We start from the raw sequence: 16700 nt of genomic DNA on the forward strand, positions 1-16700 counted from the left end.
ATATATCTGCTGTGCCCCAGTAAAATTTCCTGATCACATTTCAGAAACAGTAATGTATTTGGCACTGTGGAATACGACTGATGCGTCCAAATTGCACCCATCTTTCTCTATTAAATTGCTGGTGGAACACTCATCACACAATTAACCCACATGTATCATGTGAAACCACACGACTTGAGCTTCCCAAAGCTGCTACCCACTAGTCGCTGTGATACAGTTTGTGACAAAATTAAAATCAATGAATTCACATCAAATTTAATCATTCTGCATACAGCTCTGCACCCATCTCCATACCCATTGTTATCGACACAATACCTCACTAACTCCTGTGTTTACATGACAAACCATACATCAAAATAAACAACAGTTCCTACCATTTCGAATGGTATAAATTATTCATCTGTGCCTTTTGCCTTTCTCAAGTAATCTGGTTTTGAAGTTACAGCAACAGCAAATTACAGCAACAATTTGTCTCCAACTTCGGACTGATATTCTAATGTAGCGTACATTTTGGAGTTATAGAAAAGCTTGATGTAAATGTGCAAATAATATGATAATCTAGACTGTCCTAAAAAAAAAACATAGATTATATCAAGATAGCATGTAGATGGATGGCCCAAAATCACCATGAGCTTAAAAGATATCAGGAATAAAGTGGATGTTTTTCGACTTCAAGGTGCACCAACGGAGGCAGCTGTCTGTCCCTAAATATAAGGTGCACATTCTGTGTGTCTGTGCGTGTCCATGTGAATGTAGGGAATGCCCATACAACCAAGTGCATGAGATAGGAAGAGGAAGGTACAGTGAGGACATGCAAGTTAACACAACAAAAGGATATATTTTTAAAAGAAGCTGTATGTATTGCATATTTCATATTCAGAAAGCTTTAAAAAATGATAGAGGGAAGGTTTTGGTGGGGTGTTTAAATTTCAAAAAGGTTCAATTCACCTTAAAATCATCTCTCTGTAAAGGGACACCACAAGAAGATCTTAGGTTTTGGAATTTTGAGAAAAAAATATTTGGTTGCAGAGATGATTTTAGTAAAAAATAAAGAACGGTTATAGCGCGCTGACCCCCCCCAGATTGCTTTCTGAAGATTAGTGGTGGTCATGTTCTCCTACGTGCAGATGACCATTGGGACAAAACCTCGTTTGCACGGTGTCCCTGCCTCTCTGGTTTTCAATCAAGCTCCATGACAGCTGCTTTAAAAACAAAATCAGGCATGATCTACATTTCTGTTGACTGTGGAAGCATGGACATTTGCAATTCGTCACGGGGAGGCGGTGTTCCCAAATACCACTTCGTTGCTCATTTACGGAGTGAGGTCAGGTCAACAGGGCTGCACACGGCATCAGAACGCTGCAAAGTGGCATTGACTCTGGAATGGTTCATCATGTCTCAACGAGTATTTGCCGGCCAACATTCAGACACATTTGCTTATTAACTCTCAAACCGTGACTGCACAGTCCTCTGTTTGTGGAAAACATGCAAAGAAGCAGCTTGAAACCAACGAAAGACAAGCACGCAGGTGCCCGTGTCCTTGAAGCATGCCCAGGTTTGTGCAAACCGATGCTATTCAACTGCATGCAACACGAGCGGAAAGCAGAAGGAGCAGCCCTCAGTCACCTCCTTGGCAAGACAGTGACAAGCAACCGATCCATTGCTGCTGTTTCCTCCCGGGTGCCTCGCCATGCTCTCTGCCTTTCATCAGAGAAACGAAGCGTTAAAGGGTGTGCATTGGCCAGGAATCAAACCCCGGTCAACTGCTTGGAAGGCAGCTATGCTAGCCAATATACCACCAATGCTGCATGCCTGGCCTGGGGACAAATGCCTAAGTGCCATGGCTTCTGAATTTGAGGCCCAGGCAACAGCTGATCAATCCTGGAGCTGTGGTTTCTGTAGTGTAGTGGTTATCATGTTCATCTGACACACGAAAGGTCCCTGGTTTGAAACCGGGCAGAAACACCAATGGGTTGGTTCATTTATTTATTTTTTGAGTGACTGCTGAGCTGTGATCTCTGCTCTGACCGTGCCAACTACGGAAGCAAGTGTTTGCTTTTCACCAGCCAAGGTATGGGCACATTTGCTGAACAAATCTTACACAGTGACTCTCCAGTTCTCTGTTTGTGGACAAATAGACACCTGTCGCTTGTTGCCAAAGAAAGGAAAACACGCAGGAGCCCATGTTGTTCACCGCTTCATGGGTCGAACGTACACAGGGGCAAACTGATGTCATTCAAACCTGCAAACAACTACTTACGTCGCTCGTGGAAAGCGGAAGGAACAGTCCTCAGTCACCTCCTTGGCCCGTCCAAACAAGGCATTTGATTTCTTCCTGTGATGTTGTTGCAGCGCTTTTCAATACTGAACCTTGTCACACTCGACCACCAGCTCGACCACAGGAACAACTTGATAAAGTACATCCTGTGTGGAATGTTTACAGTGTTTATGCACAAAATATGTGCCCTCAAGTTTAAGAAATTAGGCTGCAGGTGTGTTGGAAGCAGGAAAACCTGAATCACTGTAAGACAGGAATGGTGATGAAAATTACCATCAGCATTTTAAGTAATATTCAACAAATAAACCATGTCTTTGCTGATGATAGTCTGTTAATGAACAGCATTATACTATGTGTTAAATAGAATATTACTGTTCTGTAGTTCTATGTATCACTCAAATTTAATAATAAACTGTTTAAGTCGTCTGCTGTCTGATCAAAATCTAAACAAGTATTTAATCACAACCCAGTTGACTAATACAGGAAACACCTGAGGAAAATTGATACAGTTAGGCTGATATACAGTGGAATAGGCTCATTAAAATAAACTTTAGCCAAACAGTTAAATTGTGGGAGTTAAGTTCTGTTATGCAGCAGCTCACCTCAACTGGGTGGCACGGTGGTGTAGTGGTTAGCGCTGTTGCCTCACAGCAAGAAGGTCTGGGGTCGAGCCCCGTGGCCGATGAAAGCCTTTCTGTGTGGAGTTTGCATGTTGTCCGCGTGGGTTTGCTCCAGTTTCCCCTGAAGACATGCAGGTTAGGTTAACTGGTGACTCTAAATTGACTGTGAATGGCTGTCTGTGTCAGCCCTGTGATGACCTGGCGACTTGTCCAGGGTGTACCCCGCCTTTCGCCCGTAGTCGGCTGGGATGGGCTCCAGCTTGCCTGCGACCCTGTAGAAGGATAAAGCGGCTAGAGATGATGAGATGAGATTAGAGAATCCACAGAAATTGTCACTAGAGCTCAACAACCTGACCCAAGACTGTCTATCAGACTTCATAAAAAGGAAAAGAAAGTGGATCTGGAGATCTTTCCTGCTGCAGTATCAGACTCTGCACTGTACTACTGCGCCATGGAGCCCACAGGGACACAAAACTCAAACACACTGTACAAAAAGTGCAGACTGATTTTTTTTTCCCTCAGGAGGGAGAGCTGTTTACCTGTTTCATTCAAATACAGTTTTCTGTCTTTGTTCCCAAAGTTTGATATTTATTTGCTTTGAATATCTACAGCCATCATCTTTGGTAATGCTTTCTTTGAGCAATCAATGGAAAACAAACTTTTAAAATGTTACACTTCCTATGATGATGTAACACAATGTTCAGAGACCTTAATATGAAGAAATAGTTTAGGATTCTGATTCATAATTCAACACGATGGTTTCCACCCTCATTATTTAACAGATTATAAAATAGCACTTGATCCAGTACACTGATGTTAGCAGTCAGCTTTCTCAGGCAGCTGTCTGTTCCTCCTATTGATTGTTCCTCAGAGGTCTGAAGAAGAAGAACTGGCAGCACAAGCTCACAGCTAACAAGCAATCAAGTTCAATAAACACAAGGCCTTATTGAATAGAAAAGGCCCAGAGGAAAAGAAAATTAGAAAAGAGCTCTAAATATGTTTCCTTTTTCTTTCTCCAAAACAACTATGAGGTCTGTGTGAAACCAAAATGAGACTATGGCTTATTTCTCATCTCTATCTTTTTTTTCTCCAGAGCAAAAAGATGCACAAAATCTCAAATTAGATTCTAAGTTTCAAAGGAAATTTCATCAAGGTCTAAAATAATTCTCAGATTTTTTCAACTTTAGCGCCTCTTGTTGATCTCAAGCAGAGAAATCTGAGATCTCTCTCTATGAACTCAATCCATTCTCATCCCAGCCTCGTTCATCCGTCTCATGCTGAGCTCAGACAGCAAATAAAGAGCTCTCTGCGAGCACTCACTGAATTCTCATCTAAACTTAATGTTGTTGGGGTTTTTTTCTCTCAGCCCTTCATGCATATCTTGATATCGTGTTGACTTTATTATTATGCACAATTAATTTTAATGATTAAATATGTTACATATGCATCCTCTGGCCATGATGAGGAAGAGGATAATTTGTTTCATATTAGGTACAGTAGGTGAGCTACATTTCACACAATGCCACTGCTTAAAAACAGCTTCTGTTCAAACACAGGGCAGCAAACGGGAGAGTAGAGCCAACACCAGTGCACAGCTTTCTCCTCATCCTGCACTGCGACGACCTCATGCCATCTCTCCTGCACATCTCACATTGTGTTTGTATAAGAGGTCAATTCAGCCTCCTTAGATCCACACTACACACAGATCAACCCCTCTCTCTCGCTCTCATAAGGGAGATCATTACCCCCTTGACACTGTGGATAACAGTGAAATAATCAAGACTGCATGATTGGGGGGTAACAGTGAAATGAGCGAGCACAGAGAACACATTTATCTCATTATTTAGCTTATTATTTGCTCAATATTTCATGTGAACGTTTGTTCATTTAAGTAAAAAACACACTTGGAATAAAAGAAATGCCCCAAAACATAAAATAGCTTCATTAATTCATTACCACATTACATATGAAATGCTTCCTGATGGTACTATATATTATTTTAAACACTCATTAGATTTTGGTTAAAAACAAACACCATATGAGTTTATTGACTGCATTTAACAACTACTAATGTTTACACTACCGTTCAAAAGTTTGGGGTCACTTTGAAATGTCCTTATTTTTGAAAGAAAAGCACTGTTCTTTTCAATGAAGATCACTTTAAACTAATCAGAAATCCACTCTATACATTGCTAATGTGGTAAATGACTATTCTAGCTGCAAATGTCTGGTTTTTGGTGCAATATCTCCATAGGTGTATAGAGGCCCATTTCCAGCAACTCTCACTCCAGTGTTCTAATGGTACAATGTGTTTGCTCATTGCCTCAGAAGGCTAATGGATGATTAGAAAACCCTTGTACAATCATGCTAGCACAGCTGAAAACAGTTTAGCTCTTTAGAGAAGCTATAAAACTGACCTTCCTTTGAGCAGATTGAGTTTCTGGAGCATCACATTTGTGGGGTCGATTAAATGCTCAAAATGGCCAGAAAAATGTCTTGACTATATTTTCTATTCATTTTACAACTTATGGTGGGAAATAAAAGTGTGACTTTTCATGGAAAACACAAAATTGTCTGGGTGAGCCCAAACTTTTGAACTAGGGTGACCAGATTTCCCGAGTCTAAAACCGGGACACATTTGTGCACGCACACGCGTTTTAATGTAAACATGCGCCGGCTCAAACCATGGCTCAGACAGGTGCTGTTATCATTTTGTAGAAGCTCACTTTTATCAACATTTCAGAGAATAATCAAGTATTTTCTTGTTATCTATATGTACTTCTATCACAATTCATCAGTTAAAGTAAGAAAATCAGACAACAGATGTGATGATAGGGAATAGGCCAACAGCTTAAATTTCAACTGATTTATTTCACCTTTGTGAAAACACCAAGAAAATGCATTGCTTGCATATTAACATCAACATTTTATGTGATTAACTTTTTTTTTAAACAATAGGCTATGCATTGTAACAGCAACGAGTGCATGAGCCTAATCGTTGTCACCTCTGAACCTTTACCCCAAATGTCTCTGTTTAATCTTAACCAGTGTAGGCTATTAACGATTTTGAAAAAGTGAACCCTGAGTTGACAACAGCATCAAACAAGTTAAGACAATCTGTGATACAGATTAAAGACACATGAAACAGATGAAAGACAACAAAAAATGTTTCAGAAACACAGCCACCCACCCTAAAGAAGATGCCATTTTATTGTATATATTTACATGATGAGTGAATTTGCTCCAGTAGCGCTTTATTGCCTGAGAGCCTGCTGTGAAACTGCGAGCAAGTATCATCGAAATTGTCCCGGGTAATGAGCAAGGCTTCGAGAGTAGGCACGATCATACAATTCCTCTCATCAGTCCAGATGTTGCTCATGAGTGAAAATATTTGCTCAACTGGAGCATTGGTGCCAGGTAGGCATATGGCAAACTGGCAAAGCTGGCTGACATTGCTGTAAGGAATCTCCCTACTCTTGAAGTGCGCAAACATCTCTGCCCAGCGCTCATCCGTGTGGCATTGTCGCGTAGTAGTTGACAGCCGCTAGCACAAAAAAACATTATAACGCGGCCTCTATATTGCAACACTGTACAAATAGATACATTGTAAGGTTGACTGCGCACACGCACATTGATGCTGAATTGCTAGAAGCTTTATTGACATCTCGTTGGCTATGTATGATCACTGTAACCGGGACAGTTTGTTAGTGTTTGGTGTAAACTGGGAAATTTCAGTGTCCCGATGGACCTTTGTCGGGACTGTCCTGGTCAAACCGGGACATCTGGTCACGTTATTTTGAACGGTAGTGTATATCAGGAATATGCTGTAAAAATGCTCTTCATCTCTTTAGACCCCTTCTTACGAGTGAATTCAGGAAAGCTACATATAGAGACACCGTTTGCTGCTTAAGAGAATCTTTCAACTCTCTCTTTAGCCCTTAAGAGCAACGTTATGCGGAAACCCACCCCAGGTTAGTGAAACTATTGGAGGTGCAGAAAGCTGGTATAGGGTAAGGTGGCCTGGGCCAATCTCTTACACCTTTATAGCTTTGTTAGCCATTGCACACAGGCAGAGAAATGTCTGTCCAACATAGAGAAAACCAGGAAATGGGGAAAAGGTAAGCTGAGCAAAGAAAGAAAAACAGAATTTTTTTCTTTATTTTTTTTAACAAGGTCATAATTCCTAGAACTATTAGAATACCATTTTGATGTATGAAACAGAAGAAACAAGCCCCTGTTTAACTACCTGGTCTAAAAAAAATCAATTTGATATATCATCATCATTCAGAACACCTACCAAACACTCAATTAACACATATTAACAAAAGCTTCCATCATTTTTTATTAAAAAAAAAAAATCCTGAAGGTATTACAATACCAGGTTGATGCAGAGAGCAAGCCCTTATTCTAACTCCCTGTCCCAAAAAGCTGTTTAATATAAGAGTCAAACAAAACACCAGATATTAAACAGATAAAAAAATAGATACTACACTTGATTTTATTCAAAAGACTGAGAACCTCCTATGTTCAATGGCTTTAAATATACCACTTCCAAATATTAAAATCCAGAAAGGTAAACACAGCTAGACTCCGCCCCCAACAGCTGGATCCTTTTGAAGAGAGATATCACCTTGGGAGTGTGTGTGTGTGGTTTCCATACAAAAAGCTTGATATTTCTAACATTTGACCACCAAAAATGTGCAGCTCTACCAGAGCAAAGCCTGCAAAAATAAGCTGAACTCATTAACATTCCTCTCCCCGGAAATCTGTAATATATAGATTGAGGCACTGCCTAAAAGCAGAGCTCCATCTGTTTCTGGGTTGTAGAATTTTCTTATATCATAGCCAGCCTCTTTTGCTTTATTTCTTTACCATTATAGTTACTATACTGTTTCCTTATGTTGTACAAAACATACACAGAAAGAGAATAGCTCTGGCCTGATGAGTAGAGTCAGGGCACTGCGTTTATTTACAAATTTGATTTCACCATTGCTGAGAGAAGAAAACAAAACAAAAAAACATATTGGAAAAATAATATCATATTGAAAACTAGATATAATACAATCAATACGTTTTACGCCACCTGCTCCTGCAGCTCCAGCACTGTAAAGTGAGAGTAAAGGCCTCTGCATGCTCTTGCGGCAAGGCTTTCGCAGATAGCTTTTCGCAGACAGTTGTAATTTATTGTTGAGCGGGGGAATAGGCGTGCGCGATGTTATTCACCGGCACAACGCAAGGGGGCGCGAAGTCGCTAGGAGTAGTTGGTGGGTGTGGTTAGTGGAGTGTTTATCCTCCGGTTACTTATAATGACTAGAACTTTTTTTTTTTATAATGACTAGAACTGGAGTCGTGTAGATGTACGTACTTCCTCACTTCCTCGATCAGCCGCTCTTCATGCTGCTCCATCTTCGCTCGTGTTTTTAAAAATGCCGGTCATGAAAACAAAACAAACCGGGAAAGTAAGGAAGCGGAAGTGCGTGTACAGCGGATGTAGAGTGGACCAATCAGAGCCCTCTTGTCTGCGGCGCTGTCTGCGAGGCTTCTGCGGTGGTCACAATTTTTGGGAGGTGCGCACAGAGCGTCTGCGAAGGTGGGGGGGCTACGCAGACACTGTCTGCGACACTGTCTGCGAGGACTGGGTTGTCAGCATAAATTGGCCTTTAGTGACTATTTACTGCCATTATTGAGCCTTCTGCCGAGCAAGTGAGCTTACAAAGATGACAATTACAAAGAGACACTGCTTTATCATAACTGTGAAGGCTGAACACCAAATCAGTATTTAAAAAATAATAAAAAATAAAATAAAAACCACGCAAACTATGATTTGTACCATGTATTAACTTCCAGGGTTCCAGAAAACAGCTGGTGCAGTTGTTGCTCTTCTTCTTCACGAATGACTTGGCTTGTGTATTCGTCCGCCTCTTTCTCTGTGGCTATAGGTTCTAAATCATCCTCAGACAACTAACCAAAGATTGAGAACGAATTTTTTAGAGCTTTCATGTTTTTTTTTTAAAAAGACTCGGTATCAAGAACGCACGCCACTACAGAGAGGAGTATACTGTAGAGTCCGTGTGGAAACAAAAGAAGGCACTGGCGCAAATGACGTCACGCGTGCAGCGCCGCCGACCTGAATCTTGTCGTTGCCTTTTTGTCCACTGAAACAGGTGCGACGTGATCGTGCATCTAAAAGCATGATTTCTATATAAAATGAATGGACACGGCATGCAGTTATCTCTCACATGTGGGTCATGCACTAGGCTAACTATTGCAATACCCTGGGCAGTGCTTTTACAAGTTTGCAGAAAAGACGGACTTTTCTGCAAACGTTTTACGACAGTGCTTTGACTCGACCTGTCGGGGAGAGAAGCCCTTTCCGTTGAGGACAGATACCTGGATTTGGAACCGCTCCCTCTTTTGCCAGACAAGCTCGGGTAAAAGCCACCACAAACCAAGGCTTCGGCTGCCTATCGGCAAACCCAATTTCAGATGGAGTCAGCAGCACATTCAAAGCAGCATGGGAGACGTCGAGTGGACGTCAAGGACATCACTTTAACCAGGTGGCGACGACTGCACACGGGGCCTCGTGACAGCATGGACCAATGTCAGGAGATGCTTCGCTGCACTTCGTTTCAAAACGCATACGCTTCAGGGAGGCAAAATCCTCAGGTTGGACGTGAACGAGTCTACGACCTAGCCTAGTTGATTCACTGGATGTACAACTGTCTAAGGGCAGCGCTGCTAAATAAATCCAGCGCTGTAAAATGAAACCCTACAATGGACTGCAATTACCAGTTTTCACTCATTGTATGGCAAAGAGAATCTCAAACTTACTCGTAAGCATGCTGAATTGCGTAGGGAATCATCAAGGCATCTGTTTCAGTACCTTAAGATGCAAAACTGCATTTTGGCGTGGTATCAGTACACCATCCCGAACATCAGTAAGCAGGACTTAACAGACCTCAGGATCAAGATAGAAGAATGCTTCTCCACTGGATACCACTAGCCAAACACTGCTCCATAGTCCGCTTGGCTAGACACCAAAGCGAGACGCGTCGTTGACCGCACGCAGGTCTTGTGCTGACCATGTGAGTTGGCAATGTACTTGGGTCACTGCTCAAATACCTATGTGCAGTGATCAAAAGAAGACCACTGCCCTGCTTCACACCAAGAGCACAGGGGCCCAGGCGAAACCAATCCACCGCCAGCCGGACCAATACGGGTAGCACTCAACGGGCCTCAAACGTCACACCGCACATAGCCAGCAAGATTTGAACCTTGTGCAAGGAAGCCCCAATGGACTTCAAATCCATCGCCTTCACCACTCGGCCATGACTAACAGAGGGGCCGCGAGTCATGTGTGACAAAAAAAACATTTGCAGCGCTTACTTTCGCAAAGCCACGTCACAAGGCTGTGTTTGTTTTTTTTTTGCCTGGGCAATGTCAGTATATGCTGGTAATTTGGTGCTGAAAACAATTCTACAGCTATGTTTTGGTTCCATGGTGTAATGGTTAGCACTCTGAACTTTGACTCCAGTAATGTGAGTTCAACTCTCAGTGGAACTTCTGAAGCCTTTGTTTGCAGCATCTGAGCTAACATGCCCAGATTGTTTCAACTGCATGCTCCCTTTGGTCGATCATGAGTTCTACTCATGATTGGGTCATACCAAAGACCATCATAAAAATGATACCTACTGCTGTCTGGCAAGGCACGTTGCAATACAGATGCGAGTGGGGAGACAAACTTTTGCAGTTCTCAGAGGACTAGCCCCCCACTGTAACCTGAGCTATGTAATAGGCGAGAGGCCGAGGGCTACGGAGATCGGTGCTGCCCTTTGCGCCGCATGGTATGGGAAGGATTTTGATTTACAGGTCAGCAGTGCTGCACAGGTGATGTCATTTGCACCAATGCCTTCTTTTGTGTCTACACAGACTCTATAGTATTATTTGCATTGGTGTGCATTCTTGATCCGCGTGAGTGGAGCCCCATAGACAGAGTGTGGATGCATAAAGAAACTCATCAAGTTGTATTCTGATGGTTTCAGTCCCGTGCATGCTTGCCACCATACCAGTGTTATTGAGGTATTTCACCTGACGTCACAGGGTCACGTGACGCCCCGGTGTCCGCCATTTTGAACGTCAAGCTACATACTAACGCTGCAGACAGAGAGGGAGAACCAGCTTGAAAAAAAAACGTTACAGACACCTAGAATACTGTGGGTGGTAGAAAAGGGCAACTGGACTTGCTTGAAGATTCTTGAAAACGTTTCACCTCTCATCCAAAAGGCTTCCTCAGTTCTGTCTGACTAATAGGGAGTATCAGATATTTATCCTCTCCTGGCTCAGAATCAGAATTCTGATGACCAGCTCATCTAAGGTGTCACTGAGGCATCATGTTGGTGTGGGTCGCTGGAGGCTGGGTGTGAATGGCGAGTCATTAGGGTGATCAAAGGATTGCCCGTTAGGGTGATCAATGGCAATCTGACTCTCTCTGTCCTCCTGTGAGTCCCCGAAAACAGCTGGGTCCTGGCGTACACCCAGCCGTCTGGGAAGAGTGTCCAAGACCACCTTGTAGATGGTTGACAAATGATGTCTTAGACCCCCACCTCTGTTCAGTGATGGCTGTTCCAGGTTTACAAAAATGGCTTCTTTGACTCCTCGCTCATACCAACGATCCTCTCTGGCTAAAATGCGTACGTCACAATCCCGAAATGAGTGTCCTTCATTGTTAAGATGAATGTAGACAGCCGAGTCCTGGCCTGAGGAGCTGGCTCTCCTGTGTTGGGCCAAGCGCCTGTATAGCGGTTGCTTTGTCTCCCCAATATACGAATTTGTGCAATTCTCACTGCACTGAATTGCATACACTACGTTGTCCTGTTTGTGTCTGGGTATTCTGTCCTTAGGGTGGACCAGTTTCTGCTTCAGGGTGTTATTGGGTCTGAAATGTACTGGAATGTTGTGTTTGTAGAAGATCCTCCTGAGTTTCTCAGATAGACCAGAAATGTAGGGAATGACAATGTTCTTGCGTTTGTTCCTGTTATCATCCTTGTCAGTTATGTTCCTTTTTATGCTCTTTAGGAAAGCCCAGTTGGGATAACCGCAATTCTGAAGTGCTTTCTTGATATGGTTCCGCTCCTTCTCTTTTCCCTCTAATGTTGTAGGAATGTTCTGAGCCCTGTGTTGCAAGGTCCTAATGACCCCCAATTTATGTTCCAGTGGGTGGTGAGAGTCGAAAAGTAGGTACTGGTCTGTGTGTGTGGGTTTCCGGTAGACCTCGATACTAAGGCTTCTGTCTTGTCTAATGTGTACATCACAATCCAAGAAGGCTAGATTATTCCCACTGACATCCTCCCGAGTGAAGTTGATGTTGCTATCCACTGCATTGATGTGTTTCGAGAAAGCTTCCACCTCCTGGATTTTGATTTTAACCCAAGTATCATCCACGTATCTAAACCAATGGCTCTATCCAGTGCGAAAGCACCCCCCTCCAACCTCACCAGCCAAGAAAGGAGGGCTCTTACAGTGCTTCAAAGAGACCGGAACATCACCATCCTTCCTGCTGACAAAGGGAGATGCACAGTGGTGCTAAACACAGCAGACTACCACTCCAGGATGACCAGTCTCCTCAGTGATACAACCACTTATGAAACATTGAGGAGGGACCCCACAAGTGGTTACAAAAAGAAAGTTGTTAGCTGCTTGCAACAACTAGAAAAGGACTAAGCCATCAACCGAGCTCTTTACTACAGATTGTACCCTGGGGAAGCCGTGCCTCTCATATACGGACTCCCCAAGATTCACAAAGAAGGAGCTCCTCTCAGACCTATTATCAGCAGTATAAACTCAGTCACATATAACATTGCTAAACACCTAGCCACAATCTTGGCTCCTCTGGTTGGGAATACACCATATCATGTCAAAAATTCCCAAGATTTTGCTTCTAAAGTTGCAGACCTCAAACTAGATTCAGATGAAACCATGGTTTCCTACGATGTCACTTCTCTGTTCACCTGCATTCCCACCACAGAAGCAGTCGAGTCTGTAAGAAAACGACTCCTTCAGGATAGCTCCTTACTGGATAGAACGAAACTCACCACGGATCAGATTTGCACCCTGCTTGACCTCTGCCTGACTACCACTTATTTCCAGTTTAATGAAAGTTTCTACAGACAGAAGCATGGATGCGCCATGGGATCACCAGTGTCCCCTATTGTGGCTAATTTATACATGGAGGAAGTGGAACATATAGCTTTGACCACTTTTGCAGGAGTTGCTCCCAGCCATTGGTTTAGATACGTGGATGATACTTGGGTTAAAATCAAAATCCAGGAGGTGGAAGCTTTCTCGAAACACATCAATGCAGTGGATAGCAACATCAACTTCACTCGGGAGGATGTCAGTGGGAATAATCTAGCCTTCTTGGATTGTGATGTACACATTAGACAAGACAGAAGCCTTAGTATCGAGGTCTACCGGAAACCCACACACACAGACCAGTACCTACTTTTCGACTCTCACCACCCACTGGAACATAAATTGGGGGTCATTAGGACCTTGCAACACAGGGCTCAGAACATTCCTACAACATTAGAGGGAAAAGAGAAGGAGCGGAACCATATCAAGAAAGCACTTCAGAATTGCGGTTATCCCAACTGGGCTTTCCTAAAGAGCATAAAAAGGAACATAACTGACAAGGATGATAACAGGAACAAACGCAAGAACATTGTCATTCCCTACATTTCTGGTCTATCTGAGAAACTCAGGAGGATCTTCTACAAACACAACATTCCAGTACATTTCAGACCCAATAACACCCTGAAGCAGAAACTGGTCCACCCTAAGGACAGAATACCCAGACACAAACAGGACAACGTAGTGTATGCAATTCAGTGCAGTGAGAATTGCACAAATTCGTATATTGGGGAGACGAAGCAACCGCTATACAGGCGCTTGGCCCAACACAGGAGAGCCAGCTCCTCAGGCCAGGACTCGGCTGTCTACATTCATCTTAACAATGAAGGACACTCATTTCGGGATTGTGACGTACGCATTTTAGCCAGAGAGGATCGTTGGTATGAGCGAGGAGTCAAAGAAGCCATTTTTGTAAACCTGGAACAGCCATCACTGAACAGAGGTGGGGGTCTAAGACATCATTTGTCAACCATCTACAAGGTGGTCTTGGACACTCTTCCCAGACGGCTGGGTGTACGCCAGGACCCAGCTGTTTTCGGGGACTCACAGGAGGACAGAGAGAGTCAGATTGCCATTGATCACCCTAACGGGCAATCCTTTGATCACCCTAATGACTCGCCATTCACACCCAGCCTCCAGCGACCCACACCAACATGATGCCTCAGTGACACCTTAGATGAGCTGGTCATCAGAATTCTGATTCTGAGCCAGGAGAGGATAAATATCTGATACTCCCTATTAGTCAGACAGAACTGAGGAAGCCTTTTGGACGAGAGGTGAAACGTTTTCAAGAATCTTCAAGCAAGTCCAGTTGCCCTTTTCTACCACCCACAGTTTACTATGACCTGGATGATTGAGAATCTTCACAGACATGACACCTAGAATAGATTAATTTGTCAGTAAGCACTCTATAAATAACCATGGTGTTTGCTTGTTGTGCTGTGGGCTGCCACAACAGACAGGGACAGCATGCAGGACGCTCCTTTTACCGGTTTCTAGTGATGGGAATTTCGGCTCTTTTTCGGGAGCCGGCTCTTTTGGCTCTTCTTACTATAAGGAGCCGGCTCTTTCGGCTCCCAAACGGCTCCTGAGATTTTATTTTTGATTTAATTGCTGCAATTAACTAGTTAATTAATTACATTATTATTTATATTTTATCAATAGGATGTTTTCCATTTTATTTTTTAGTTTTTGTAGCCATTGTAAAGCTTTGTAAAGTATAGCAGTGTAACAATGTTCTAGCTATAGAAATAAAACTTACTTACCAATTAATAAATTATTTTCTCACAAACATAATGCAAAACTGTGTTATATTACCAATATAAAATATACAGCTGATTTTCCCCTCCTCAGGTGCCTCACAGACTCCTCTCCCCTGCGCGCCACAGCTTTAAGCATTACACCAATTTTCGTATTTTCGCAGCTGTGAATGACATCAACCCCCCCAACCAAAAAAAGTAGGCGTACACCATGCTACTTTTTTTCCTTTGAATGGTAATAGACAACACAAAGATGCAATCGGACAGCAACTTTTTTTGTGAAAGTCTCTCTCTCTCTGAGGCACCTAAGGACAAAAAACTATTTCGGCTCCCACCGAAGAGCCGGCTCCCGTCGTTCACTTCAAAGAGCCGGCTCTTTGAACCGGATCGTTCACGACCGACACATCACTACCGGTTTCCTGCTGACCCAGACAAGAGGGCCAAATGGATTGCAGCTGTGAAGAGACAGGATTGGGAGCCAACAGAGTACTCCAGACTTTGCAGTGATCATTTCATTTCAGGTTAGTTTATCAGTTAACGCAATTTTGATAAAATATATAGCAAAAAGTAAATGGGTCAGTGTTTGTTAACCCATCTGAGCAGTGAAACAAGGCAGTGTTAATTTGTCTAGGGTTGCATGTAGCAGACATCAGACATAAAACGCAATAACAGGCTAGAAAGAAAAGGGACACAGAAATAAATAAACAGGGCTCCATACCAAGGCTGGGTACAGTGTTTGTGATAAAAGACAGATCCAATTTAACACGAATCACAGCTTACTTTCTTGTTAAAATGTGCAAAGATCTCCACCATCTCATACCACCTTGCACTGAAGGACTTAAGCGTGCTGTCCAAAATGGCTGCATCACGTGACTTGGTCACGTGGGTGAAATACCTCAATAGTAATTACCAGTCATACACACCGCCTAGTGGTCAGTGTAAGTAATTACCAGTCATATACACCGCCTAGTGGCCAGTGTTATAATAGTAATTGCCAGTCATACACACCGCCTAGTGGCCTGTTAGTCTGGAGGATAAAAATGGTATTATAACTCCCTGCACATCTAGGGGTAAAAGCTGCCAACCATGTTTTTTTAGTTAAAATGGTTCCAAAGAGACAGAAATATGGTGGTTGGCATCTTTGGAAATGCCTGTGACTATCCCTTGGCAGCCATTTTGAAACTGACTATTGGACAATCTTGAATACCTAATGGACTCCTGGAGCAATCTACACCATAAAAGTTGTGGTTAAACCTAAGTTTTTTGTTCAATAGATGTTCTGGTATCTACCAACAAGGATTTTATCTGGTGGCCCTCTTGGAATTCAATATGGCTGCCAGAAATGTAATAAAAACATGTAATTTTACCTTCCAGGAAGATACAAACATGATCTTAGTGTCAAAAATTATATGTCTTTGATGGTTAGAAATAATGTGGTTATATTAAATAACATCCACACTTATCATTAATGAAGAATTTCCAATATAAAATAATGCTAAATTCCAAATTAAAAAATATATATATATCAGATCTGGTCCACCATTCACTTCAAGCATACTGAAATAAAAAACAAAAAAACTACAAATAGAATGTTTTAAAATATTTCAAAAGTCATGGAAAAGCAGAAAAATATAATAATTTAACAACTTTAAATAACCAAAATAACAAGTGTAAGCCATAGTTCATACGGTAACTGCCTACAGGTTGACCATTGAAGCATTATGGGTATCAAATAAATTTCACTCCATTACCTGCAATAGATATTGTTTTTTATGAGTGTGCAACATATGTTATGTTGTCCAATCAGAGACCTCCTTTTATTCGCTTAAAAATATGATACTTCAAACATTTTGG

At 42.4% G+C, this 16700-nt stretch overlaps 1 non-coding gene and 1 pseudogene across 1 annotated transcript; one reads left to right on the plus strand and one right to left on the minus strand.

Moving 5' to 3' along the window:
- The first annotated feature begins 1892 nt into the window (after positions 1-1892).
- On the plus strand, positions 1893-1965 carry trnav-gac (transfer RNA valine (anticodon GAC)). The gene has a single exon. It is a non-coding gene; the product is annotated as a tRNA-Val (tRNA).
- A 5285-nt stretch (positions 1966-7250) lies between these two features.
- Positions 7251-7420, minus strand: LOC132865122 (U2 spliceosomal RNA; annotated as a pseudogene).
- Positions 7421-16700: the final 9280 nt, after the last annotated feature.

Source organism: Neoarius graeffei, chromosome 17 (assembly GCF_027579695.1).
Source record: "Neoarius graeffei isolate fNeoGra1 chromosome 17, fNeoGra1.pri, whole genome shotgun sequence".
Classification (NCBI taxonomy): Eukaryota; Metazoa; Chordata; class Actinopteri; order Siluriformes; family Ariidae; genus Neoarius; species Neoarius graeffei.